This window comes from Physella acuta, unplaced genomic scaffold (genome assembly GCF_028476545.2).
Source record: "Physella acuta isolate Inbredline_101_S28 unplaced genomic scaffold, ASM2847654v3 ptg001641l, whole genome shotgun sequence".
Classification (NCBI taxonomy): Eukaryota; Metazoa; Mollusca; class Gastropoda; family Physidae; genus Physella; species Physella acuta.
In genome coordinates, this window is record NW_026733155.1 from 21742 (window position 1) to 46998 (window position 25257).

Genomic DNA, 25257 nt, shown 5'->3' on the forward strand with positions numbered 1-25257 from the left:
GCTGAATATTGTTTCCACATTCCTCTCCTTATGTTTACCAAACTACATCCCTCATTTTGAAACAAAACCGTCCCGATCAGGGCTGGTTGGCTGGTTGTCTTGTACTGGGGATAAGATGTGTATTTGTATAGGGTGGGTGTCTGACAAGTGATGGACCCCCAGTAGATTGGGCAGCGGTTGTTCCCCGTGGGTCAGGTTTTGTTAGGGTAGGTTGATAAAGAGGCTGTGTTTGTTATAGAGAGATGTATTAGATAGATCTACATGGAGTGATTTGGTCTTAGCCATGGTAATATTAATTACTTTTATAAAAACTGATTTTGTCGGGAGAAATTTTGAAATGGTTAGGCCAGTTTTTATAAACATAAATCTGGTTGTAGTAAGGTGGTGTAATTTAAAAATGTTGATGTTATATGGTTATGGTAAATATAGAATCAGACATACATATCGTTGAGACACTCGGCCTTGCGGAAATAGCATGGGCACAGAGATGATGATGGGTGGATGGTGATGGGTGGATGGTGATGGGTGGATGGTGATGGGTGGATGGTGATGGGTGGATGGTGATGGTTGGATGGTGATGCGTGGATGGTGATGGGTGGATGGTGATGGGTGGATGGTGATGGGTGGATGGTGATGGGTGGATGGTGATGGGTGGATGGTGATGGGTGGATGGTGATGGGTGGATGATGATGGGTGCATGGTGATGGGTGGATGGTGATGGGTGGATGGTGATGGGTGGATGATGATGGGTGCATGGTGATGGGTGGATGGTGATGGGTGGAATGATGGGGATGGGTTGACGGCGATAGGATAGTGTGGAAAGGTCGAAGATAATAAGTGGAATGGTGGATATCGAAGGGTGGATGGTGATGAGTGAATGGTGATGGGTTTATGAATGAATATGGATTGGTGAATTGTGAGTGATGGATGTTGATGAGTGGAAAGTTGTTAACTAGTTGCGTGTGTGGCTGAAGAAGACAGACATGAAAGACACCGTAAGACAGTTGTCTGTACCGGAAGTTGTCTGACCTCCCTTGTGACAATTTCCTGTCTCGGAAGTCACGTGGTTTGTTAAAAGGGCTGGTGGGGTGAGGGGGAGGGGGGGGGGAGTCGGACACCCTGAACCAGGCAAGAAACTATGAAAGACTGACACGAAATGGACGGGGCACCGCGTAAAGTGTGTCTAAATATAGACACGGTGTAGGAAATTGCCGGTCAACTCATGCGTTTGAGACATCTGGGTATGCTAAAATAGTTCGTCTGGGAAGTCCAATTTAAGGTGTAATCTAATGTTTTTAGACTAATTGGCACGAAGGCAACAAGGACTACTCAACCTAATTAATTAGCAAAAGCCATTTCCCGTTTAGGAGTTTCGGTTTTTATATCAATATTTTGTTATTTTAGCAAATAAATAAACTATGTTTTTAAAAACTCGGGACTTTTCGGTTTTTACAAATAATGAGTTCTACCGACCCGACCACGCCGACCTCTTAAGAACATCTGACGTATGGTGGATGCTATCAAGGAGCGAGTACTATGTGAGACCGGCTGACATTATGGAGTGAGTACTTCTCATGACGTCAACATTGTAGCAGGTAACCTCGACTCGTGCTATTTGAATGCAGTGTTTGTGGGGTGGGGAAGCCATACACAGGTATATATATATAGTGGGCAAACACCGCACCACAGTCGTCCCCCCCCCACTTCACCCCCCCCCCCTCTTGAAAAACTGAAAAATGTATCAGTTCCCTTCAAAAATATACCCAGGCGACACCAAAGGAAACACGCCCGTAACTGCGACACAAGGAAACTAATATAGTCTCGTGTAAACTGGGAGGTGGGGGGGGGGGGGGGGTCAAATGCAACATAAAGATACTAATATAGTCTTGTAAATACTGGGAGGTGGAGGGGGGCGGTACCAGCTGACAGTGAGACAAAAAGAGGGCGGGGCTAATTAGTGAACCCTTTCATGTTTTAGTGAGAGGGGGTGAGTTCTGAGACAGCTAATGTAACTGGGAGCAAGGGGGGTGGGGGGATTTGGGATCAGAGTCTAACATTGAGACAGCTCATGTACCTAGGGGAGGGGAGGGGTCGGGACGAGAGTTTAACAGTAAGACAGCTCATGTACCTAGGGGAGGGGAGGGTCGGGACGAAAGTTTAACAGTAAGACAGCTCATGTATCAAGGGACTTAAGCGATAAGCTGGGCGCAACTACAGCAGGTTAATTAGATGGCCAAGAAATAGTCAGGGATTGTGGGCCCTGTTTCTGCATCAGCATCATACATGGGTATCGTTTTATAAACAACATAGAAGTAAAATTGCACGGATTGGTGGGTGGGGTGGGTGGAGGGATGGTGAAGAGTGGGGTGGTTGGGGTGGGTAGAGGGATTGTGGAAACTGGGGGGGGGGGGGATAGAGATTTTGTTGTGCACGGTTTAGTTTGCGAATTCGATACCCCCTTACCCCACCCCCTCCCTACCTCCACCAAACCCACCCCCTCACTTAAAAGTGCACAAATAAACCCCAAGTTTACAATATTTAGAGTCTACAAATGGGGCTGAGTGCACCCTGAGGCCACCCCTTTGATGCCGTGCACGGGGGGATTTTGGTCAGTCTTAGAGCGAGTGGTTTTACATAACTCGGGGGTGGGGAGAAGGGGAGGGGGGGTACTTATTCCAAAATAAACCTCTAATTGTTGCCAGGGAGAAGGGGCGCTAGAAGTTGCCAGGGAGAAGGGGCGCTAGAAGTTGCCAGGGAGAAGGGGCGCTAGAAGTTGCCAGGGAGAAGGGGCGCTAGAAGTTGCCAGGGAGAAGGGGCGCTAGAAGTTGCCAGGGAGAAGGGGCGCTAGAAGTTGCCAGGGAGAAGGGGCGCTAGAAGTTGCCAGGGAGAAGGGGCGCTAGAAGTTGCCAGGGAGAAGGGGCGCTAGAAGTTGCCAGGGAGAAGGGGCGCTAGAAGTTGCCAGGGAGAAGGGGCGCTAGAAGTTGCCAGGGAGAAGGGGCGCTAGAAGTTGCCAGGGAGAAGGGGCGCTAGAAGTTGCCAGGGAGAAGGGGCGCTAGAAGTTGCCAGGGAGAAGGGGCGCTAGAAGTTGCCAGGGAGAAGGGGCGCTAGAAGTTGCCAGGGAGAAGGGGCGCTAGAAGTTGCCAGGGAGAAGGGGCGCTAGAAGTTGCCAGGGAGAAGGGGCGCTAGAAGTTGCCAGGGAGAAGGGGCGCTAGAAGTTGCCAGGGAGAAGGGGCGCTAGAAGTTGCCAGGTAGAAGGGGCGCTAGAAGTTGCCAGGGAGAAGGGGCGCTAGAAGTTGCCAGGGAGAAGGGGCGCTAGAAGTTGCCAGGGAGAAGGGGCGCTAGAAGTTGCCACATAGGTTGTGAGTAGAGTGGGCGTCAGCTGATCAGAATGTAAACAAAGCATTTAGGTAAGGTCGGGACGTCGAGTTTGTTAGTGTAAGCGTTAGGTTGGTTTGGTTGTACTGGGGCTGGCAGTGGGTTGGGATTAGGCCTGTAGGATTGATGTGATTTTTGTTTGGGTTTTATGTAATGGTTTTAAGGGTTGATACGTTTTAGATAAGATTTATTTAACTTTTATAAGGATTTATAAAAGGTTCGTATAGTTTTATCTTACTCGCAAAATTTTTAGCGCAATTTCTATTCTGGAGAATTGCGTTTATTAACCCGTCATTTCTGGATGTATGAATGTATGAATGTATGAATGAATGGATGTATGTGTGTCCGCAGCTTTAAGTCGTATCTCCTCCTCAACGAAGCAATATCGAGGACTAGTTCCAAAAGCAATTATGTTAAGCAAGTTACGAGGATGAACATAGGCAAAAAAATTCCGGGTTTCTTTCATGGATTTCCCGGAAAAGCAAAAAAACCTCGAACAAATGTAGTTTTTAGCCCATATCTCGGCAACCAGACCACTTAGCGACTTGAAACATGTACCAATCGATTCCTGCCATAATTTAGAACAATATTGCCGAAGAAAGTTTTCAAAAATATCCTTTCGTTCGGTCACAAATGTTTTTTTGAATTAATTAAAATTTGGACCGAATTAGTAGGCATTTTTATCCAACCACACCACACGCGTCATCACGTTCAATAGCTGCGACATCACGTTCAATGGCTCCGACATCACGTTCGGTAGCTAGGCGCGCAATGGTGAATAACATAAGGAAATTGCGCTTAAATTGTCACTAGACTTTTTATTAACTTGTTTTTATAAAAAATATAGATTTATATAACTTTATAAAAATTCATCAGTTTATAATTATCTAACTTTATAAAGGATTTTTAAAAGTTTAGTAGATTTAAATAACTCTATTAAGAAATCATAACGTAAATTTATAAAGGACTTAAAAACTGTAGATTTATCTAACTTTATAAAGAATTCATATCACTGTGGATTTATGTAACTATAAAAGATTTATAAATTTTCATTATATTTTATCCAAACAGTACTGCAGTGAGATACTAGCCCAGAGGCGTAGCGACCCTTCCCGGCGCCCGGGGACAAACTTTTCGATTTGCACCCCCCCCTTTAAGATTTCGATTTGCACCCCCCCTCAAACTTTCGATTTGCACCCCCCCCCCCCCCTCGAGATTTCGATTTGCACCCCCCTCAAACTTTCGATTTGCACCCCCCTCAACCTTTCAATTTATTTTTCCAACCCATTTTGGCGCCCCCTAAGGTCGGCGCCCGGGGACATATGTCCCCCCCCGCCCCCACCCCCCCTCGCTACGCTACTGTACTAGCCCCTGGGTGGGGGTCAAACCGAATGGCCTTGAGTCTTCTATCAGGTTGGCACTGTGCCAGACAATGTTGGTTAAAACCAGAACATGGTGACCTTGAGTCTCATACCCACGTGACCTTGAGTCTCAGACCAACCTGACCTTGACTCTCAGACCCGCCTGACCTTGACTCTCAGACCACCTGACCTTCACAGACCCACCTGACCTTGAGTCTCAGACTCACCTGACCTTGAGCCTCAGACCCACCTGACCGAGGGCGTGTGCGAGTACATAGCAACGTCAAGCTGGTGAATGCGAGTCGTGTATGGGGTTAGGCAGACGTCACCTTGGATCTGATCACTCAGGGTGGGCGGGGTTGGATTGGCTACAGCAATTAATGTTAGCTGATGGGCGGGGTCTATTTGGCTGCAGCAATTAATGTTAGCTGATGGGTGGGGTAGAAATGGCTATATAAATTTGGGTTAGCGGAGGGGTGGGGTCGAATTAGCTGCAGCAATGCGGGCTACCTGATGTGTATTAGGGTTAGCTGGGAAGTGGGGGTCAAATTGGCTGCAGCTATGGCTCTGGCCGGACTAGGTTTAACGTTTGGTGGTTCTAAGTAGCTGCAGCTATTGGCTCTAGCTGAACCAGTCTCGACGTATCTACATTTATGCTGGCTCGTGTTGATGTGATCAAATAGGGGGTCGTCAGGAAGGTGTGTGGGGGGGGGGGGCTGGTTGTGTGGAGGGTGAGGGTGGAAGTGGATCAGTGGGGTGGGGGATGAAGCAGTAGGTTTGGGGATGGGCGTGGGGGCGCAGTAGGGGTTGGGGGACGAGGCACAGAGTGGGGTGGGGAGACATCAAAGTTGTGAAACTACGCCCAACTTCTGATCATAGTTTTGGCCGACTATTCACACAGCACGAAACACAAACCTATGTAAATCCCACTCATACGACGGTGATATGACGGACATGTAAATCCCATCGATACGACATAGCTAATCAACACAACGTAACAGATTCAAACATGTTCCACGTAAAACGTTGGACAACACTAAGTCACATGACCATCTCACGGCGACCAATCATGGGCCGGCTAATTTGTCAGACACGTACCTTGATTACTTACAACCCAAATAATCAGAGTTATCTTCCTTCACGATAGGGAATAATTAATTAAGGTAAGTAACAAGGGTAAGATTTCTGCTTGCTTTGATTATCCGCCCTTGGTTAACGCATAAGAGATAGGGTTTGTGTGTGCTATGTGCTATAAATAAACCTGGGTTATTAATAGACACATAAACAAATGGAAGAATGGGATATTTCGAGGTTTTGAGATTACGTCAAAACTAGGGGAAGAATAAGCTACAGCCCATACTTAGTAGGTTTGTATCTGTTATTTGAGTAAGACAATATTCTGCTATTGCTGTAAGACATATGTCTGAGTTTGGTACACAACAAATGTCTGGTATTTGCCTAAGACAAATGTCTGATGATGGTGTAATGTCTTGTGTCTGCGGTAACATAACCTTATACACATTTCTAAGTTGCCGACAACTTTTAGATGTCTCCTGCTAAAACTGTAACACGCGCGCTGTGCATTAGGGCCCTGACTTGAGCGTCTTGGCACTATTTGCCCCTAAAGATACCGACGCTCTGTCAGACTAAGAGGCTTGGCTGTACCCGGGGGTAGAGGCACAGCTACATATATCAATACCCGGGGGTAGAGGCTATACCTCTCAATCCCCGGGGGTAGAGGCGCGGCTATAACTCTCAATACCTGGGAGTTATATATAAAGGTTTCAGAAGAAAAACATGAAACATGCATTACTTAAGAATAAAGGAAGAAACAAAATTGAAAAACAAAACAAAAACTACGTGCTCTTATAGAACTAGTTATTTAGGTTTATAATTAAGATTAGAGTCAAAGTGATTAGAGTTTGGTTTGGGTCAAGGCGCTAAAGTATACCCTCGAATAAATTATGCTAATTTTAAAACATAAAACAAGTAGCAAATGTGCGAGAGTATGCAAACATCTTTGAACTATTATTTCCAAGCTGTCGTCTGATCAAAACAATCAAATATGGTAAGGTATAATTTGGGAAACAGCTAAATATAGATACTGTCGATCTGGTTGAGTTATTTCATCACGTGACCTGCCTCTTGCTAACCATTGGCTTACATTGGTTGGTAGAAACGTGTTGGGGTGTGACCTTTACATATAGTAGACATATACGATATGATCAGAGGGCGAAACTCGGGCTAGTAACAGCAACTCAGTGATCCAGGAACTACCACTCTTGTCTACAGGCGTAGGTTTTACAATTGTCACCATAATGTAGTGGTTGTGTTCATTTAACGATAATAAATGAAAGTAATAGGCGATATGTGAACTGTGGGTGAAAGTGTTTGTGTGAAGGTGTTTGTGTGAAGGTGTTTGCGTGAAGGTGTTTGCGTGAAGGTGTTTGTGTGAAGGTGTGTGCGTGAAGGTGTTTGTGTTGAAGGTGTTTGTGTTGAAGGTGTGTGAAAGTGTTTGCGTGAAGGTATTTGTAATGGAAATTGAAATGGTAGTTACAGAGCTAAAGATGTGCTGTCAAAACTCCAATGATTATTAAAATATTTGAAGCAGAACATAAACTAAATCAGGTGAAGATTCAAAATTAGAACATTAAAATTATCGAAAACTATAAGAAAGCTAATTTCTAAAGATTGATTACTTTTCTATCGAAAAACATAGTGAACTTACAGGTACTTACTTATAAGGTACTCAATGATGAAGTAGTTTGGAGTACTCAATTATCAAGTACTTAGTTTTGCAGTAAATGATAAAGTATTTAGTTTTGGAGTACTCATTTATAAAGTACTTTTGCTATACTAAATGATAAAGTACTTTGTTTAGGAGTGCTCAATGATAAAGTATTTAGTTTTGCAGTACTCAATGGTAAAGTACTTAGTTTCCAGTATTCAGTGATAAAGTACTTAATAATGTAGACCTCAGTTAAAATTGCCGATTGACCTCTAAATAAATCTAACAAACGAAACAAACTAAAACAACACGACAACCCGTCAAAGATATTGTGTAAACAAAGCTTCAATATGTACTCACTCTTGTAACTGACGTATCTGTAGTCCATCTTCTCGTACTCCTGTCCATCCGACATGTAGAACTCCCCGATAGATTGGTACTCCCAGGCCTTAGGGGAGGGGAGGGCCATATGTGTTTCTATGGAGACCAGTATCAACATGAGTCGGACGTATTCCATAACTCCAGCATTCATTGTTCACAGAAAGTGATGACGTCAAATCTCAAATATTTGATTCAAATTTGGGACAAAGATGTTTTGATTTTTTTAAATATATTTTTTTTTGGTGAATTTTAATTATTTTGTTTTGTGAAATGTATGAATGTTTAGTTACGGCGTTTATATAACCTTATGTTGTATGTTAATAGTAAATTTCTCAATATGTTGTATGTAGAGTTTCTGATAATACTGATCTGTAGGTTATTTACAGGGGGTAACAAATAAATAAGTTCCAAGTAGGGAGGCTGAAATTCTTTCTTTAAGAGTTTATCGCCGCCATTGTAGCGGAGTCGGTTGCTTCTGATTGGTTGGTTTAGATTGTCACGTGGGTTCAGAAATAAGCATTTCCTGTGCTGTCCACTTGGGGTGATGATGTGGGTACTGGTTTGATGCTGATGGGTTCAAGAACTTGCAGACAAATGTGTCTTGACGGCTGGGAGTTCTGAGCGATGTTGCTGTGGGTTTCTGTCTTATTTTTCATGCGATCAGAGGGTGGCAGTCGATGTGGTTTTTGTGGTGGTTAATCCGCTTGTTGCCATAGTGATTCAGTACCATGAGTTCATCTGAGGAATATACAGAACACGGGTGTTAAATGGCATTGGTAAAATGACATATGTTTAATGACATGTGTTTACAATTGTAAAATGAATTATGTTTAATGACATATGTTCGCATTTGTATAATGACATGTGTTCACATTTGTAAAATGAGATATGTTCACATTTGTAAAATGACATGTTCAATGACATGTGTTCAACCTCATGCGTTAAATGGCATGTATTTTTCACAAATTTAAAGGTGCAATGCTATAAGCCACGTAGACAAAAGAAAAACAACAATACAACATTTGAGAACTAGCATGGGTTACATTATTCAGTACTCTTTCGTTTACAACATGACGTCACACCCACTATAACGCATACAAAATGACGTCACGTTCTTTAGACTACACAACCACCACGATCCCCGGGATAAATGACGTCATACCAAGACAGGAAAGAAGACAACGAGTCGACCATTAGACGAGACAGGTCACTAATCGACGTCACGTCCTGGGGGCACGGACTTCTGGGTGCGGCCGGCTCATGGGTTCCAGACCTTACGTTTTCCGGCTGTTTTTACCGGCGTGTTTAAAATGTTATACAACTCACGGTAAACTTTGACCTTTGGAGCACGCTCGATCGGGTGCACCTGAGGGTAATCTGATTTCACACAAGTCGAGAGCTGCGACCTTTGAACCCAGAACAAGGGGGAAATGTGGTGGGGGGGGGGGGGGTGCTTTTAGGGCGCAAAAGCACAATAAAAACCCACAAAAAAAAAAAAAAAAAAGAAAAGAAAAATAAAAGCAGTAGGTTCTTTGAAGTCGACATTTTCTGTTCAGCTAAAACGACATTCTTGACTGATTAAAAGTTAAAAATTTTTGTGGTATACCAATGTAATAAAAGTTTTATTCAGAGGCCAACCAGAGTGAAATATCTAGACAGCAAAGAATCTAGGAGACAGACTGCCCAGAATCTTACAGTAAGACAGACAAGAGTCAGACAGACAAGAGTCAGACAGACAAGAGTCAGACAGACAAGAGTCAGACAGACAAGAGTCAGACAGACAAGAGTCAGACAGACAAGAGTCAGACAGACAAGAGTCAGTCAGACAAGTGTCAGACAGACAAGAGTCAGACAGACAAGAGTCAGACAGACAAGAGTCAGACAGACAAGAGTCAGACAGACAAGAGTCAGACAGACAAGAGTCAGACAGACAAGAGTCAGACAGACAAGAGTCAGACAGACAAGAGTCAGATAGACAAGAGTATTAGACAGACAAGAGTCAGACAGACAAGAGTCAGACAGACAGCCCAGAGCCTGACGATAGACCCCGGAACTGTCATGATAAAGGGCGATAATGATCGACTCGGGAAGCGCCATGTTGGATTTCATTGTTATTTCATTTCTTCGAGCGGTGTCTAATTACATCGGCTAGACGCCCACCTTTAATTACGCCGAGAAAAGACCAGGGGTAACGTAGGGACGGGACCAAGTGGGGGCAGGGGACAGATGTGATGTGATTTACGGGATACGCTGTGGGGGTGGCGAGGTGTGGGGGTGTTTAAAAGCTACTGTGTGGGGGTTGTGTTTAAATTGTGTGGTGCTACATGCGGTGGTCAAGAGACATTGGTGGTGGTGGAGCGATGGTCAACAACCACAGGGGGTGGGGGGATAGGGGAAATGGGGGGGGGGGGGGTTAGATGCTACATCGTGTGGTACTACATGTGGTGGTAAAAAACAACAACAAACAGCTACCGTGCATCGAATATATAAACAGGTCTTCACCACGTCAGAAACAACAACACAATGGATCTAAATACAATTATTTCAAAAACGGGGCACCAATTTTCGACCTTGAGAATCCCCGAAAAACGGGTTAGTGACAGACCGACGCAAACCGGAAGTGTCTTCTGTCAGCCTGATTCAAATCTAGCCTCGTTTTAATGATAATAAACTCTAATTACTGTTTTAATTAAGGTAAAATTTAGGGAGCCGGCTAAAGACGGAGAGGCGTTATGTGATATTGTGCGATGTTAGAAATGGTTCATCATAGAGTACTTGTCAATTAAAGATCTACTGTCTAGGGTCTATAGACGCTTAACTCTACGGCGGATGTAGGGTTAGAAGATTTAGTGTCAGATATCTCTCATTAGTCTAATTAGTTTAAATGATAGTTTTAATGAGATTGAAAATTTGATTAAAATTGTAATTGAGTCAAGATTTAGGTCCTTAGGATAGGATGACTGTTGATAGAGTGGTTGAGGAGGTTGGTCTTTTTAGTCGTGGGGACATTTGACCGTTAGTAGTCACAGTGTCTTTGACCACTATTTGTCATTTGACTGCTAGTGGTGTTAGTGTCATTTGACCGCTAGTTGTGACAGTGTCGTTTGATCACTAGTTAACAGTATCACTTGACCACTAGTTGGCAGTGTCATTTGACCACTAGTTAACAGTGTCATTTGACCGCTGGTTGGCATAGTGTCATTTGACCGCTAGTTGTGACAGTGTCATTTGACCGCTAGTTATCATTTGACCGCTAGTTGCGACAGTGTCATTTTACCGCAAGTTGTGGCAGTTTCATTTGACCGCTAGTTGGCACGGTGTCATTTGACCGCTAGTTGTGACAGTGTCATTTGACCACTAGTTGGCAGTGTCATTTGACCGCTGATTAGCTTAAGACACCTGAAGATCTTCTCTAGTACATCACCAAGGTAAAGATGTTCCGTATTTCCCTTTAATACTTCAGACCACTTCTGGCTGACTTTTGGCTGAAATTTTATTTCACGCTAACTCTCAGAGTTTAGAGGTAAAGAATCCACCCATGTTTTGTTTCGCCGGAGTAATTTATGAGTACATTTGATATGGTCTGCCAAACTGGGTTAGGTGTCACCCTGGATCGTCTTGGGCTACACTGGCCGGGTGTATTTAGTTTTTAGCGTATGCCAGTTAGGAGTCGGATATTTAGATTGGAGTGAAAGAGGCTCGTAAGTGCATGGGATGGGAGGTGTGGGTAGAGGTTATTTGGGTAGTGTGTGTGGGGGGAGGGGGGGGGTGTTAGGATAGGGTGTGCTTGCATCGAAATGTTGACTTAACATTGTAAAAGGTGGTGTTGATAAAAACCCACCTCTTACTGTTCTGTTTAACGTACCTTATTTGAAGAATACATCTGGGATTTTTTTTGGGTAAAGTTAGTGAAATTTGTTAAAAAAAAACAAAAAAAACAAGGGGGAGGAACTGTTGGTACACTAGGTAAAGGGAGGCGACTGTTATGTGTTTGCATAAAAACATTTTAGACAATATGTAAAAAACATAGGATAGGTGTTTAATTTAAACATATACGGTTTGTAATTACATATAAACAAAGCTATCTATTTTGACATTGATATAAATAAAAAATACAAAAACAAATTAAATCTTAAATAGATTCTTTTTTGAATGAAGCTTATAAAAATAACCTTGAACGAGAAAGAAATATTAGAAGAAACTATTAATGTTAATCGGCTGTGTATTTCTGAGTAGAATATTGAAAATTATTAACAAACAGAAAATACAGTTATGCCAACCACTACACCAGGGGTCGGCAACCTGCGGCTCGCGAGCCGCATGCGGCTCTTTTGATATCAAGATGCGGCTCTCCAGCTCCTTGCACAAATACTAATAATCTTAATAAAAAAAAAATATTTGAAATCAAGAAAATGTTAGTGGCTCTTTAAAACCAGGGAAATTTTGAAAATTGTAACTTTTGGCTCTTCCGCTTCAAAAGGTTGCCGACCCCTGCACTACACTCACATACCCTACACCTGATCCCTATTATAACACTTACACTGACCCTATTCCGAATCAATCTTGCTCCAGTCATTGAACCTGACCCCTGAACCTGACCTCAGCACCGACCACTGATGCTATACTATACCGTACTGGATGTATTGCCATGTAAGCTTTACACATTGAAAACAAAAATCTGGTAAAAAATGAGTCTAAACGAATCGTTCGCTATACTAAGGTTATTAGTGACGTTTCACTAAGTAATTAGGGATGTTTCATCAAGGTCATTAGGAATGGTTTTCCCCGTATACCAGGGACTACAACGACATTTCACTGATCTACTACCCACAACTGTTTATTTTAAGAGCAGGCTCATTTGCATAAATTAACATAAACGTATAACGTATTACCATACAGCCCTACTTCGTGTTTGAAGTCGAGGTGTGGGAGGTGAGGCCATGTCAAAGGGTAAAGGTCAGCCTCAGTGAATGAAAGTCTAGAAAATGTGTTTTTGCTGCACTAGAAAAGCAGTGACGGGGGTAGACGATGTCTCAATGGCGCTCTCTGCCCCCCCCCCCCCATAGGGACACATAGGGTGGGTGTAGACACATAAGGACAACTGCGCAGAGAGGTGGGTGTTTAACCCATATCAACTTGAGCCGTGGCTAAACGGTTAGGTTAATGTAATATGTAGACTAGGATGGTGATCTAGTAGCAAGCGGCACACATAAGCTTATAGGCAGAAACTAGCGGTAGAGAGATGGGGGGGGGGGGGGTGGTTGGAGTGGTTGAGAGGGTGGTATGGTCGGTGGTTAAATTAGTTCTCCTAGTCGGTAAAAGGGTGAGGTGGGTGGAAGGTTGAGGTCACTATTATGAAGGTTCCCTCAGAGGCGTAGTGACCCTTCCCGGCGCCCGGGGACATACTTACAATTTGGCGACCCCCTCGGGAGCAAATTTTCGATTTGCACCCCCCCCCCTCCCCCTCGAAATTTTCATTTGCACCCCCCCCCCCCCTCAAACTTTCAATTTGGCGCCCCCCCTAAGGTCGGCGCCCGGGGACATATGTCCCCCCCCCCCCTCGCTACGCCTCTGGGTTCCCTATAAGTTAAGGTAAGAAATAGTTAAAATAATCTTATTACTGTTTGTTTGTCTGTGTGTGTGTGTTTATGTATGTGGTGGGGGATGGGTGTCACAACTCATGCTGTGTGATTTGGTGTGGAATAATTATTTTATGTTTTATTAATTTTCAAGGTTTGTTATATTTTTTTCTACTTTAGCGGAGCGTCAAATATTTGCGATGGCAAAAGACAAAACACGTACAGCTACGTTAAGTTTAGCGAGCCATCGGCACAGTTAAGCGAATCATTGGCAGCGTAAAGCGAATCATCGGCAGCGTTAAGCGAATCCTTGGCAGCGTAAAGCGAATCCTTGGCAGCGTAAAGCGAATCATTGGCAGCGTAAAGCGAAACATTGGCAGCGTAAAGCTTAAACATTTGCAGCGTAAAGCTGCACTATTTGCAGCCTAAAGTTGTACTATTCGCAGCCTTAAGTTGTTCTATTCGCAGCCTAAAGTTGTTCTATTCGCAGCCTAAAGTTGAACCACAAAGCGAAACACGAGTTTCGACAAGAGTTTCGACAAGTAGGGCTACTCGCCAACCTTAGACATGTAAATCGTGGTTAAGGTTTTAATAACACAACAACTGCGCCTCTCCAGTTATCTGCCCCTTGTCTGATACGTCTCCTCGGCCATCTCAGTCATGTTTGAACAGGGGGGATAACTGAGCTGCTAGATAAAGATAACTCACGTGTCATGGGCAAGTTTATAAGAGTGATCTGCCCATGGATTATTTGAAGAGAAAACGTTGGGTTATTTGGATATTGGTTGTAAACAGACCGAGAAGGGTCACGTATAAAGGTCTCCGTCAACACGGATTTAGATTTCAGATAAACAAGCGTTGTGTTTTCTTCTCCATTGAATAGGCGAATTTGTACGTGGTAATAAGTAATTCTTATGATATTTTATTCTGCTGATTCGTTTATTTAGGGTAGTGTTATTATATGAGATGAATCAGTATGGTGGCCACTTAGCTGGGGCGTTATCAATTTTTTCTGTGACTTTTCCTGTCACATTTTTGAGGTATCGGTCATCTAATAATGACATAACTACAAACACTAATATAATAGCAAGCACGAAACCAGTCAACCAACCTAACAACCAACCAACAAAGCAACCAACCAGTGAAGCCAACCAGCCAGTCAACAAACCAACCAACTAACCAACCAACCAACCAATAAACCAACCAACCAATCCACCAACCAACTCACCAACAAACAAACCAACCAACCAACCAACCCAACAGCTAAGCTCAAACCCATCGACTACACCAGCCCAAAAGCCAATACAAATGTGTCACACCTCCCTTCATTCAAACAATACCAAGATATTCATTCATTTTCTTAAGCTACTTCTTTTGTAGCTTATCAATGCACAGTAAAGATTACATTGAATAATAACAAGGCTTTGATTTTTTGAAGTATACAGGTTTAAAAACTGGAATGGAAAAACTTTTCATACACCCAAACCCAACAGCGTACCTAATTTTAAAGAAAAATTTGGAATGGAAAAACTTTTCATACACCCAAACTCCAGCGTACCTAATTTTAAAGAAAAAAAAACATGGCATGGATGTTTTACCAAATACCCAAACTCAACAGAACCAGCCGAGATATATCCTCAGATCTCGCGACACTGACGTCCTAATGATACATTTCTCGTGACCTGGCGTCCCATTTCAAAAAGTTTCAACACCCCAGGAGGTCCCTGTTCGTCTTGTTATACCTCCACGTGTTAAAGTTCATATACATTTTTTATAAAGTCAACTTTATAAAAAAAGTTTACTTTGTTGCCCAACTCATATAATCTGTAACTAATGTTTTCTTACACAACTCTCTTACTCAATAAATCCCAAATTCTCTCCCTTACCAGAGGTAAACAGCAGTTATCTGTCCGTGTGTTGACTCGTCCCGTCAGCCCCTAAGGCAGTTCGGGTAATTTCTCGTTTGTTCGCGGGATTTGGCGAGTCTGTTGTGTGGTCTGTCTGTATCTTAATTTCTGACCTAATGAACGTCGGGCTATGCCACACCACCCACCCCCCACCCCATGGAGACGCCTTAAAATATTAGATCAGGCGGCTTTTAGGGTAGGTTGCTTACAGGTGAGTGTTTGCGCTACAAATAGTAAGGTACGTATGACCTACTGCGTCAGACGTACACAGGTAAGGTTTTTATTGAAAGGTATAAAGATGTAAAAAGAAAAAATTACGTATGTCTTAGTAAGAAGAACTAAGTTGGTCTATAATGCTTGAATAATAGCAATAATAATATTTCGGGTAGTAAAAAATATACGCCCAACGTGGGGCTCGAACCCACGACCCTGAGATTAAGAGTCTCATGCTCTACCGACTGAGCTAGCCGGGCTAGAGGTTTATGTAGGGATAAGCATCTATAAGCCTAACATAACGTTGAGTATGTTATCTATCTTGTTTAAATAACTGGTTTAACTCAAAAAGTATTTTCTTTTTTTTTATTAATGAAATTCTTTAAATTGTAATGTGCCTTACAACTATTACGTTAAGTATCTTCTAATCTACGCAATGTATTTAATTTTTTCATACGGCCTACCAAGAACCTACAGGATAAACTACCTGTGCCCCCCCCCCCCCCACCCCCAGCTGCTGCACAGGTAAGTGCACACCTACTGCCAGTGTAAGTGGGTTGAAGTGAAGTTGAATGGATACACCCGAATCTCCACGCTCAGACCAGTCGAAACTCTTTTGATGGTACGCGGGCAAGAAGAACTATGGGAAATGGGTGGGAGAGGTCACGTGGTGTGGTTGAATGGATGGATTTTTTTTCTCAACCCGACCGTATCCCAAATAACCGCCAGTCTACCGCAAGACTGAAAGGGTTAAGGAAAATAGCTTTAAGATCTACACGCTGGGGACGTGAATAAGTTCAAGTGCTTTAGAGCAAGAAAGTCAAGTATTGTTTAAAATTTTCTCGAATCGCATCAGCCCGGCTAGCTCAGTCGGTAGAGCATGAGACTCTTAATCTCAGGGTCGTGGGTTCGAGCCCCACGTTGGGCGAAGTTTTTTTTGTTTTGCAGGCTTTATTGAAAATTATAAGAAAACTGATATAGATCTAGAAATCCACTTGACAGAATTAACAATCCAATTCACTGATCACATTATGTCAATTCAGACTGATTATCGCTAATATGGAAACATTTGCGAGTGGGATATTCACACACACACACACACACACCAAGAGAGTTCCATGCCTTTCATGAGAATATCAACTAACTGTAGATAGGGCCAAACATAGCATACATGCATGGAAGGTGAAAGAAATTAATTTTTAACGACAATGCAAGAATATCTAATTCTCAAACTGATCAGATATTAAATTAGGCATTAACAAGCAATCCAATGGTTTCTATATTCAATTCAAAATACAAAGTAGCTGGTTAATAGCTTCAGTTAAAAGAAAATGTTAATACATTATGTTCTTATGCTATAGTAGTAGAACTAAAAAAAAACGTCTGTCGACAATTCTATTGGAAAGATTTATAAAGAGACCAGCTCTTTCGGTTTTGAAGATAAGTTATGTTTATTTTCTAATTTTATTACATTTTACAGTTTGAATTTTAGAGTTATAGGGGTCGAGTTTAAGCCGATAGACAAGATTTGGGATTTTCGCGCGCAGGTTCGAATTCTGCCAACAACGTTTTTCATTTTTGCTTTTCAAATAATTTTTAATGAAAAAAAAATTAATACAATTTTTGTTAAATGAATTATATCGTGTAAGACACTTATATTCGTTTCATTTATTGTTATATGAAAAGAGAAAACATAACAGCAGACACTGCAATATTGAAAGCCCTTGCACACAGTTCTGATAACTTGACCATTTCTCACATGACGAGACTAAACATTTGAATAGGGTTAAATCCTTTGATTGTCTAAATCAACTACGGGATTTACCGTAATGGGGCTAGGTTTGGGGGGTGGGGGGGGGGGTATGATTGACTACCAGTGTTTGATAAATAGGAATATGGCGAAATATAGTACAGTTATCCCCCTTGCAGTAATCTGATAATATCAAACCCATCTAGCCATTAGGGGCTAATGCTGTTATTGTTTTTATTCTTCTAATTCAGTTGTCCCCCCGTAGTTCACGACCTTTGGCAGACGGCTGTGCCCCCATGGGACCTAGTGCACATTTTTGTATCGTGGTGAGAGAAAAGGTTGGGAACATCGCAGAGAGTTTGGTCCAGTGGTATTTGATTGATCTATCATAGCATGTATCAAACATGTTGTTGGCAGTAAGATGTCATAGCATGTATCAAACATGTTGTTGGCAGTAAGATGTCATAGCATGTATCAAACATGTTGTTGGCAGTCAGATGTCATAGCATGTATCAAACATGTTGTTTGCAGTAAGATGTCATAGAATGTATCGTGCATGTAGTTAGCAGTAGATCTAAGATAAGGTATATTCAATAGTGTGTTATATAGGTATTTTGGTTTCATTTAGTTTATCTATAGTTTGTGTTTCTTATAGTTGATCTGAAACATAGTTTGTGTTACTAGGAAATGGTGTTAAAATACCTACAGATAATGTTTTTAATAAGCATTGTTGAGGTATGTTTAATATGAAGTTATATGTTCTGTTTTTACTTTTTGCATTGTGTTCAGTAAGATGTTGTACGTTTTGTTCTTACTTCTTGAGCTATGTTCAGTGTCAAGTTTATCAAGTTGGGTTCTATATTTTACTCTTACATCTTTACCTAACAAAGCATTACGTCCTTAAGAAAACATATCCCCAACTTCTGCCTTTTGTTCTGCTGTGTGGTGTGTTCCACGCCCGCACTAAGAATGAAAAGACTTGCACAGAAAGATGGGAGTAAAACAAACAGACTCTGGCAGGAGAGTGACGTGCACGTCAACGCCATCTTCCACGGGGTGGGCCAACAGCACACATGAGATATCTGGTCTCGCTGGGTCTCGTTCCTACATTCACTTGTCTGGTACCTGCACGCATCCACCACCTACACACAACCTCACACACAACCTCACACACAACCCCACACACAACACCCGCCTACACACAACCTCATACACAACCACCACCTACACACAACCTCATACACAACCACCACCTACACACAACCTCACACACGCCTGCCTACACACAACCTAACACACGTCCTCACACACAACCACCACCTATACACAAACTCACACACAACGACTACCTATACACAACCTCACACACAACCACCACCCTCACACACAACCACCACCCTCACACAACCTCACACACACAACCTCACACACAACGCCTGCCTGCACACATAGCTCCCATCAATTTAAATTAAGTTAACACATCCGTAGTTATGATTAATGCTAGAGCGCTGATTCCTCCCCCCCCCCTCCCAAACCCCCCCCCCCCCATCAGTTCCCAGTGTGACATGCTTTTAGCCGTCAAAAGGTCACAACGCTCTCAGATTATGAGCTGTAACAGAGTCTAGCATGACGTCACAGACAAGGTCAACTCCGGTCAACTGACCATGACACGGACAGTGGTGACCCAGTTTGGGTGAGTGGCCATCCAACGAGAGACGAAATCGTGGGGGTAATTAATTAACCCGCGTGGGGCTATTAATTAACCCTAATTGAACTTGAATGTAACGAAGAAAGCGTAGCAGGAGTTTAGTGATGTAGTTTGACCACAAAAACGAAGTTAAAATTACATAACCGAATACCAATATTTCTGGTAGTATTTTACGTTTACTTGCAGGAGGAAATAGATTAAATGATATTAAAAAGTTAGCTTAGGTAGTTGACATTACGTTTTCAACCTAGTAAAAACTGCAATCTTCATTACATATTTATGTTGTATTCGATAATACGTATTTAACTGACCAAAACTGAAATCAGCCTTTTATATTTAATTTTTTATATCGTATTTGACATTACGTATTCAGCTGAGTAAAAACTGTTGTTGTTGCTTATGGTTAAAATGACAATGTGAGTTGAAGTAACTCTGTCCAAAATTGAGTTTACTTCAAGCACACTTTGGCCAAGAAAAATACCTTGAGATAATTGCTCCAACACATTTTTACCTCATCACCTTGTTACAACGCACGAGGTAAAAAAAATATTTGAGAAGTTTGATTGACGTGTACGTATGTTTGGCGAACGTCTGCTATCTCAGGGGTTTGAAACTGACGGACGTGGGGGCGGGCATGACGTGGCCTGCATGTACGGACGTTTTGACAACAGCAGTTGGAGCAGATGTTTGGAAATAAACAGGAAATCGTTTGTTCGTTTTTTGGCCTGGGTTTTTTTTTTTTTAAACATGCAACTTTTTAACGTTAAACTTAGACTATATATTGTCTAAACATTACATGCTCTCAAACAACTGTAGCCTAAATCCTAGCCTTTACCCTAATCTTAGACATGAACAACAACCTTCCACTACCTCTAACGATTGCAGGAAAAAAAAAAGTCACAGGAAAAAAAAGTCACAGGAAAAAAGTCACAGGAAAAAAGTCACAGGAAAAAAAGTCGCAGGAAAAAAGTCACAGGAAAAAAAGTCACAGGAAAAAAAGTCACAAATTGCCTATACCGATAGGGGAAAGACCACAACAAATGCTTGTCATATGGTTTACGAAAGCGTTTGCAAGTAAAGACTATAACAATGGTGCGCAATAGTGATGACAGTGTAACGCCGGCGTGTCAGAGAATGGAGGGAGACTTGAGAGAATGGGAGACGGTGCTGACAGTAGCGGAGTAAAGAGGGGCGGGGGCTGAGAGGACTGTAGTCAGGGGCCACCGACTTTTAGGGGCCCCCATATTTAATGCTTAATTGTTGGTTTTCACTGTAAAAACCAAATTTTCAATGTTTGCATCACAAGCTTCAATTTCTTTTTACAAAATAGCTTACACACACAGACACGAAAAAAAAAAAAAATCAGCCCGGGGCCCTGATCAAGCTTAATCCGCCCCTGGGTGCAGAAGCTACATATATCTTGTACAACTACACTACAACACCTTAAGGCTTCTGGTTAGCTAACACGATGACGTCACCCCCAGCGTTACAAAACATAAACCATTTAGTTGTCTGGTCGTCTGGTGAGAGACATGCCGGATAGTTTAATGTCCTAATTAAAAATCTTCGCTGGAGGATGTAATTAACGTTTTTAAAAAACGTAATTAAAACATTCACTGTCACACTCGGCTTAAGACCCGAGACGTATTAAATTGTGATGCTCTAAGTTTTGGCTTCAGTTGCAAAAATAATCACCGATTCTATTTTTAGCGTTAATAATACTTAAAGCATTAAATTTGATTTGGTGCAAAAGTATATCTATAGCTTGAACATAATGAGTAGACCAATATAGAAAGGACTAAGTGGTCAATTGGTAGTGCGCTATGGCTAAACCAAAGGTATTAAGTTCGATTCCCAGGCCACATGCAGTATAATGTCATAGAGTTTACCCAGTTTTGGTGTTGATATTAGGGAAGTAACTTCAGTTGGACATAGTGCTGGATAAATAATCTATTCATAGACTGAGGTATTTGACCAAATAATCCATTCATAGACTGAGGTATTTGACCAAATAATCCATTCATAGGCTGAGGTCTATGATTAAATAATCCATTCATAGGCTGAGGTCTTAGGCCAATTAATAATCCATTCATAGGCTGAGGTCTTAGGCAAATCATTAATCCATTCATAGGCTGAGGTCTATGATTAAATAATAATCCATTCATAGGCTGAGGTCTTTGACCGAATAATCCATTCATAGGCTGAGGTCTTAGGCCAATTATTAATCCATTCATAGGCTGAGGTCTATGATTAAATAATCCATTCATAGGCTGAGGTCTTATGCCAAATAATCCATTCATAGGCTGAGGTCTTTGGCCAAATAATCCATTCATAAGCAGAGGTCTAGGACCAAATAATCCATTCATAGGCTGAGGTCTTAGGCCAATTATTAATCCATTCATAGGCTGAGGTCTATGATTAAATAATCCATTCATACACTGAGGTCTATAACCAAATAATCCATTCATAGACTGAGGACTATGAAACATCAACTTTAGACCGTCAGGCGTGATATTGAACAAGACATGTAGAGGGTACACCCAGCGTTCATAATACGATGTTCACACAGCATTTGTCTTAAGCTAATTAGGCCAGAGCACACGTTTGTCTTAAGCTAATTAGGCCAGAGCACACGTTTGTAGTCAAAGAAAAAAAAAGAAGTCAAGGAGAGTTAACCCAAAGGTAGGTGACAAGGAAAGGTAACCCAGACTAGCCAAGCACTCAAGGAACGCCGCAATATATCTACCCCCTCCCCCACTCCCCTCGACTCTATCTTCACTAATCTACCCATTATTTTAAAAGCTGGGTATATGTAGACGTTTTTTTTTTTACAGAACACCCCTCCGTCCGTCCGCCCCCCCCCCCTCCCCTTGCGTATTAGGTGTACGTCAAGGTTGAGGTGTAATGTGTACGGATGAGTCACCCGTTCGTTCACTGTCAAGTCTGACCTACAGGGAGAGACAAAAAAACTTTTTTTTTTATCCACTGTTCTATCTTGGTCTACATGTATGCGTTATCTTAGGGTAGACATGCGATAGATAATGTAGGGGTGGGGGAGGGGGGAGCTGCTTGACTTTGTGATTGTTAGGGGATTTGATTGATGAAGTTTATACATGATTGTATGAGTCATTATATGATTGTGTGGGTCTTTGTGTCGGTGTTGGCGTTTATCGAAAGTGTATGATAGTAGGAGAATTCGAATGATCTTTAAAGATCTTTAGGATCTTTAAAGGGTTGCTTGGTTCCGTGAATGTCAGTGTGATTGTCGGGGTCTGATGAATTATCAGGTCCTGAGTTTCTTCCAGGCATCTCTTCGGGGGAGGGGTGGATGCCCCCCTCACCTACAGTGTCCGCCGCCCCCACCCCTCGGAAAATTTAGCCCGCTCCCCCGAAAATATCAAAAGCCCCCCCCCCCCCCCCGGAGGAAAAAAGTCTGAACGAAACACTGATAGGGTCTTTGTTAAGGTTTTTTTTGTTAAGTTAATGTTCTTGTAGGGGATTGTTGGACGACTGTATGATTGTTGGGATCATTTTTGATTGCTGTAATCCCACAAACTATGAGTTACCTTGCTAGAGATATATTTATTTCTCCTTGACGCTGTGCTACCCTTTGTAAAGTATTATTGACCTTGGGTTTGTAATAATGTGCTCAGAGGCGTAGCGAAAGGGGGGGGGGGTACATATTTCCCCGGGCGCCGACCCTAGGAGCGTCAAAATGGGTTCATTTTATGTGCAGATTTGAATTATAAACATACAAAATATATGGGGGGGGGGGTGCTAAATTGGAGGCATGTGCTCTACCTATTGGAAGAAAGTGAGTGGCCAGCTGTAAGAAATCACAAACAGGTTGTGTAGCCTATACCAAGTTAACAGATCTGACACATTGTTAAAAAAAAACAACAAACAATGGACGTTTACACGCCAGCTTTTTATGAATGCAGCTAAACGGACTCGCTGTATCAAGTATTAATTAGTTAACGGTATTCATTATATTAAAGAATATTTCTACCAGTTCGTAAATCCAGGAGAAGCTTTATTACCGTAAAACTTTTAAATAAGTTTTAAAATCATACAGACGCATTAAAAAATGTATTGTAATTCTGTACTAGTAATTAAGAGTTCTTTTTACCAAAAGCTCATTATTTTCACAATCAGGAGGAAGACGATTGGATGATTCTGCACGAGATATCAAAGATGAGCCAATCAAAGAATCCCCCCCCCCACCCCCTCTGTGTGAAATGTGAAACTTTAATGAAGATGTCGGTGGCGTGAGTCGAGTATTTGGTTCCAGAACATGTCCTTGTTGTGTGAGCAAACTAATGAACGTGCATTTCATGCTCAAAGACACTCATTTTTTAAAGGTCGGTGGCTTGGGGGAGGGGGAGGGGGGAGTTTTCTTGTCTTCAAAACGGGAGGGAAGGGGAATTATTTTGTGGGGAAATCGTTTCTTTGTTCTGAATGTTAAGTCGTCAGTGATTGCAGTTTTTATTTCTAGGCTGGGCAAAAATTTAGTTCCAATCACGTGATACTGTGGTCCAATCGAAAGCGTCGAAAGTTTTAAATAGAGGTAAAAGGTCGCGAGAATTTGTTAAAATATTTATTATGTAAATAGAGGGTGGGAAATGATTTCAGTGATTTTATTAAAGGGGTTTGGGGGTGGAGGGAGAGATTGCATGCGTGATGCCATTAATGGTGCCGGTATTTGAAAGAGGGAAAGGAAGGGCGCACAATCAGGCTGAAATCAGCAGCGTGTTAAAAATATCTCGGTTACATGAGAGGAAATGACGTAATGTCAACTGACCACTCTACCCATGATGCACTTGCTGGGACTGGGGTCTACATTTACTCCCTAACCCTCAGCTAGGAGAGCTTGAGTGTTACGGCTGGTCCAGGAAATTACATTTAATAGACGATAAGGGGTGGCGTTTATGGTGAGCGCGGGTATTCCCGATAAGGCTTGGCTTATGTGGTGAGCGCGGGGATTCCCGATAAGGTTTGACTTTTTGCGGTGAGTGTGGGTATTCCCGATAAAGGTTGTGTCTATAAAATAATAGTAAAGAAAAAAACAACAACTTTCCTATTCAGTTATTTTAGCCTATATAAGCGATTTTCAAAAGCACCATCACCACCGTTCATTCAGCGTTTGTGAAGTGTTATAATGGTGTTTAAAGAAGTGTTCTAATTTCATTAACATCAGTGTTTAAAGTGTGTATATAGCACACACATAAACATGGCGCTTAGCGGTCATGTCAAATAGCGTTTGTGCACTTATTTTCATTAGAACGTAGCTGTGATATAAAAATGATATTTTTTAGAGGTTATGCCAAAGCGTAACAATTTACGCGGCAATACAACAAAGAGAATTGGTCTAACAGACAGTAATGACGTATGTTAGCTCAAGTCATAAGGGACCGCGTGGCCTAGCGGTAGAGCGCTAGACTGCTAACACGAAACGTCTCCGGTCTCCGAGTCCACCCAGCTCTGATGGGTACCTAACCCATGTTAGGGAAAATAAAGGCGACTGTGCATAGTGCTGACCATATCTCTTGATATGCCGAGGTCACCGAAACAGATGAACTCTACATCATCTTGGGCACGAACTGAAAAAAAAGAACTAAACCCATAGCTGTGCGGTCAGGTTGTTGGTAGACCTAGCTGGCTGGTGAGCTGACATGGGCATCAAGACTGCTCTGGTGGCTATAGGCTAAAGTCAACTGACCATTACACCAACATTTTTGCTGGTTAAATATTACAGACACAAAAATTGTGTTGATAAACAAAAAAAATAACAAAAAAAAAAAATAAAAAACAAAAAAAACAATGGCTGTTTTGAACTTTAGGAACGCAAGTTGGCGTTGTTAGAAACAATTTTCCGTCTATAAATAAACCAAGGTTTTCCCGATTGTTTATTTCTGTCGGCTGTGGTGTCACAAACCACGGTGAGAAAACATAGCCTCCGGCGCCAGCCTAAATAACACACACGACCTTTGACCTGACAAAATTTTTGAAGCAATCTTTGACATTTGGGAATGGTGGTGATGTTGTTGGTGTAGTGAGAAGGTGTGTTGGGGGAGCGGAGAAAAAATAAAATTAAAATTAAATGTGCACAGTTTATGGGATTTTCCTGTAAGGTTTTTTTTTGGGGATTGTTCATTTATTTAATTTTTTAAAATGTATTAACAAAATCGTATTGAGTTATTTAGTTAGTATTGCCTTAGTGAGGGCAGGATTAGGATAAGGGTTAGGTTTAGGAGG

General features: G+C 42.0%; 2 non-coding genes across 2 annotated transcripts; one reads left to right on the forward strand and one right to left on the reverse strand.

Moving 5' to 3' along the window:
- Nucleotides 1–15731: 15731 nt before the first annotated feature.
- Trnak-cuu (transfer RNA lysine (anticodon CUU)) lies at nt 15732–15804 on the reverse strand. The gene has a single exon. It is a non-coding gene; the product is annotated as a tRNA-Lys (tRNA).
- A 595-nt stretch (nt 15805–16399) lies between these two features.
- Nucleotides 16400–16472, forward strand: Trnak-cuu (transfer RNA lysine (anticodon CUU)). The gene has a single exon. It is a non-coding gene; the product is annotated as a tRNA-Lys (tRNA).
- The last annotated feature ends 8785 nt before the right edge of the window (nt 16473–25257 follow it).